Here is a 4,582-nt window from a genome sequence, read left to right on the forward strand (position 1 = left end):
ATATGATATTTGTCCTTCTCTAACTGACTGTCTTCACTTAATATGATCATCTCTAGGTCCATCCCAACTTGCTGCAAATGGCATTATTGCATTCTCTTTTATGGCTGAGTAATATTCCACTGTCTATGTATACCATATCTTCTTTATCCATTCATCTGTCAATGGACATTTAGGTTGTTTCCATGTCTTATTGTAAATAGTGCTGCTATGACCACTGGGGTGCATGTGGTCATAGCACATGCACTTTTTGAATTATTTTTCCCAGATATATGCCCAGGAGTGGGATTGGTGGATTCAATGGTAAGTCTATTTTTAGTTTTTCAGGGAACCTCCATACTGTCCTCCATTGTGGCTGCACCAAATTACATTCCTACCAACAGTGTAGGAGGGTTCCTTTTCCTGATGAGACAAGATTGGCAAGAGTTGGTCCAGCCTTGCAAACACTGAGGGGCTATAGTGCAAAATCATCAGTGCTAGTGCTAGTGCCTTCTAGGGCCAGGACACAGATTGCCGTGACGAAATGAAGTCATTGTCATAATGGAAACATTTTTTAAATAATGCAAGTACATGGGGAAAAGACCCTAAATGTGCCTGGGAAGTTTATGGGAAAAGTTATATTTAAACTAGTAACGTAAAAGATGAATAAATATCATCCAGGCCAAAAAGGAGTAGACGCTGGAGGAGCAGGTGAGAGGGACGGAGGCAGGAGAAAACCATGTAACGCTGAGGAGACGGAGCAGATGAATGGCCTCCCAGAGAGATTACGGAGAAGGGTAACACTCTGGTGTCTTTGTAAGTATTTATCTCATTGTTGACGGCACAAAGTAAGTACTGAGTCAATGATTGCCCCTGTGCCTCTCTTCCCATGTCAAACTCTATAGAATTTGAGGTCAGAGATGAGAAATATTTCCATTGTCTCTAAATAAATATTGCACAAGGAGACCGGGCTCTCTTTTCCTCAGTGTCTCCCCAGTGTTCTGGAAACGATGTGGCTTCTTTAGTCAATGACTTGATTTTAAACTGTCACTGGTTCCCCACTATCTTTAGGAGGAAGTTCAAACTCCTAGGGAGGAATGCAAGGTCATTCTCACTCTGTCCCCCAGGCTGCCTTCCCAGGATCACTGCCTTCACACAGAACCACGGCCTGAGCTTTCGGTTCTCTGGGTCTTCCTAGAGCGTTCCCTCTACCTTGAAGACCCTTTATCCCAAATCATAGCCATCTTTCAAGGTCCAACTTAAGTCTCACCTCCCAGGTGAAGTCAAATTCTTCCCTGACTCTCTGCCCTTTTGCCCTCAGAGTAATGCCCCCTCCTGTCTGTTGTCTCCTCTAATTGGTTTTTAAGAGGATTTTTTTTTCTCTTTAGTTTTTAGTAGTTTTACTGTGTTGCCCTTAAGGTGTAATTTTCTTTTTGTTTATTCTGCTTAAGGTTTGTAAAGATTCTTAAATCTCCAGCTTAAAGGCTTTTGTCAGATTTTTAAAAATTCCCAACCATTAGCTCTTTAATGTTGCTTCTTTCCTATTCTCAACCTTTTATTCTTACAGGGCTCCATTACTCTCTCTTCTGTATTTACTTGTCTTTTCTCTCTTGTTTCATTTTAATTGTCTTTCAATTAACAAATTATCCTCTCAGTTTGGTTTAATCATCTGTTAAAGAAGTCCATTGAGTTTTTAATTTTAGTTACTGTACTTTTTCAGTTGTAAAATTTCGATTTTTTGATTGTTTCTGATTCACTGCCCAAATTCTTAGTCCTGTGTTGTATCACTTACAATATCTTATGCATATTTTATAGTCTGATAACTCCATTATTTACGCATGGGTGTGTTTCAATTGCCTAATTTGTTTCTGCTTGTATCAGCTCGTTTCCTTGTGTGTCTGGTTATTTTTTATTGAGTGCCATACATTGTGTGTGAAAAACTAGGCACAATGGACAAAAGACATTGCATCATTATGATCCTTGTGAGAGGGGACTGTTCCAGTTTTCTGTCTAGGGGAACTTTCTAGATATGGCAGAGGGAGATGAAATCCAAAAAAAAAAAAAAAAAAAAAAGATGCAGAGGTTTCGGTGATCTGGAAAGACAGAGATCAGAGTTAGGAGTCGCTAGGGTGGTTGGAGTTTGTGGAATCAGGTACAAGAGAGAAGGAAGGGAGCTACATAGAGAAGGAGCCCCAGAAATATGCATAGGGTCCCCTGCAGTCTTTGATCAGATACTAGTCTGTACCTGCAAAGAGTGAGACTCTACACAGCCCAGCAGAAAACAACTACAGGGGAATTGCAAGCTGAATGGAGATTCTGGAGGCTACACAGTGGTGGGGATATAAAGAGTTCCAACCAGCCCGAGAGCCCTTAGGGGAACCATGGTGTCTCTCAACTGAAACCCCCAAAAGCCCTTTTTGCATTGGAGTGTCTACTGCAGTTATTTTGTCCACTGCAATTACTTTGTGCCTATGGTATGCGGTGGGTGTGGGAAAGCTAACTTACCTCTTTAGTTCCCAAGTCTTCCATCTGAGAAGAGCCACACTCAGGGAAACACACCCCATAAACCTCATCTGTATCCAGACCTAACTTAGTCAATGAGATCCTGAACTCAAAACTAAGACTACATTGGTACAGGATCTGGGGGGTCTTGGGAGAGGGTGAATATATTTTGCACACAGAGAAGTAATTTATGACCAGAAGATGGGCTATGGTGAAGATGACCTACATTCTTTGCCACTCCTCACATTGAGAAGTGGGATTCTGCCTCATCCCCTTGACCACTGAGATCAGCTCTTCGGCCAGAATGCGCTTGCTGGACCTATTTTATGTCTGTCTTGGGAAACCTGGATTCAAGAGGGCCCCCCTCTGTCGGCATTTTCCCCACCACACGCTCACCCTGTGCTCTTCTTCCTTTCTTTGAGGATCCAGGGTAGACCAGCAAGCGTGGTGGCCAAGGGGAAGGAATCGGCTTCTCCATCTTGCTGTCTTGCACCAGTTTTATGGGGAATTCTCTTAGCATCTCTTTCCCTTAGCTTTGAAGACGGGAACCTTCCACACATACCTCACTCCCAAGCTGTGAGGAAAGGGGGACTAGAACCTCTCTGTATCATTCCCGTATTTCCTGAGCAGGTATCCCCTCCTGTCTTTCACGACTCTATTTACACTGGTTGGAGGGTAATGGTGGAGGCTGGGGTTAGAGGCGGTGGTGGTAGAAGCTATTCCGTTGAAATGGCACCTCTCAGGAGGCCACAAGGAAATGGTCAGGTAGATTGTTAGGCCCCTAAAGTCTTCTGTTTTCAGCTGTGCCCTTAGTTTTCCATCCTAGGAAAAGAAAGCAAGGTCCCACTCAACCCTTAACAGCACCCTTTTACATGTATAACCTTTTCACTGCATCCTATTAGTCACCCATTGATTTCAAAAATCACTGCAATGTAGGTTAAGATCATACCAAAATACCAGGTTGCATCTGGCCTTTTAAGCCTAACATTTTAATTGAACCACTTTCCATGACTTTTCAAATTCTTTCTAAAAATAATTTTGACATCTGTAATTTATTTAACCATGTCTTCATTGGATATTAGATGTCTTTTAAAATTCCAGCATTATAAATTGGGCTGTGATGGGCATCTTTGAGCTTAGTCATCTTTATGTGATTCTGATTGTTTCCTAAGATTAAATGATCAGAATGAGAACGTGGACGTCACAGGGCAGAAACATATTTAATATTCTCGCTATATCCTGAAAATGTCCCTCCTAAAAATGTTGTGCTAGCTGACACTGCAGCCAGCAGCAAGTAGCAGAAGCCCTGTTCTGATGGACTGTGAAGGGGAAACCAGAGGCACGCGGGGTTTTCCCTGTCCTCAGAGAATGACATCATCTCTTGGTGTCCCTGCCAGAAACAATTCTCTGCTGGGTGGACTTGGAAGCATGGCTGCTTTCTAAGCAAATGAAAGACTCTCAGAAACTGGGATTTTACATTTTTTTCAAGTGAGTAGGAGGCCAGCTGGCTTGCATCTGAGCTTAGACAGAGGAAAACCTGAGCTGAGTTACAAAGGATTAAAAAAAAAAAAGCGACACATGAAGATTTTCCCTTTGCATCTAAAATCTTCAATCAAACAGGAATGCATTTAGCACTAAGGGTGATGTCTGAACTGGGTTCACATCCTCACTCATTAGCTGGATCATCTCGAATGTTATATTTAACCTCTGTAGCTGAGTTTCCTTCATTGTACAATGAGGTCAAAATCACTCACCTCTAAGTGTTGCCAGAGCATTAGAAATAGCATCTCCCACCAATTCTCTCTCCTGAACTCCAGGCCCCACCTGCCTGCCCAGCACCCTTCCCTGGACATCCAGTAGGGGCCTGCAACCTAGCGTGCCCAAGGCTGGACTCCCCGTCTTCCACCGGCCCAGACGACAGTGATTTCCTCCTACTTTTCCAGGTCTCTTTACAAGTCGACGCATTCTGGCAGTTTCTCAGACACTCAGGACCACCCTTGACTCCTCTCTCTCCCTCTCTCAAGAGAGACACATCCTTCGTCTGCAAATCCTGATGTGTCTCACCCCCAAATACACGTGGAATCCAGTTACTTTTCCCAACCTT

This window comes from Camelus bactrianus, chromosome 25 (assembly GCF_048773025.1).
Source record: "Camelus bactrianus isolate YW-2024 breed Bactrian camel chromosome 25, ASM4877302v1, whole genome shotgun sequence".
In the NCBI taxonomy this organism is placed as follows: Eukaryota; Metazoa; Chordata; class Mammalia; order Artiodactyla; family Camelidae; genus Camelus; species Camelus bactrianus.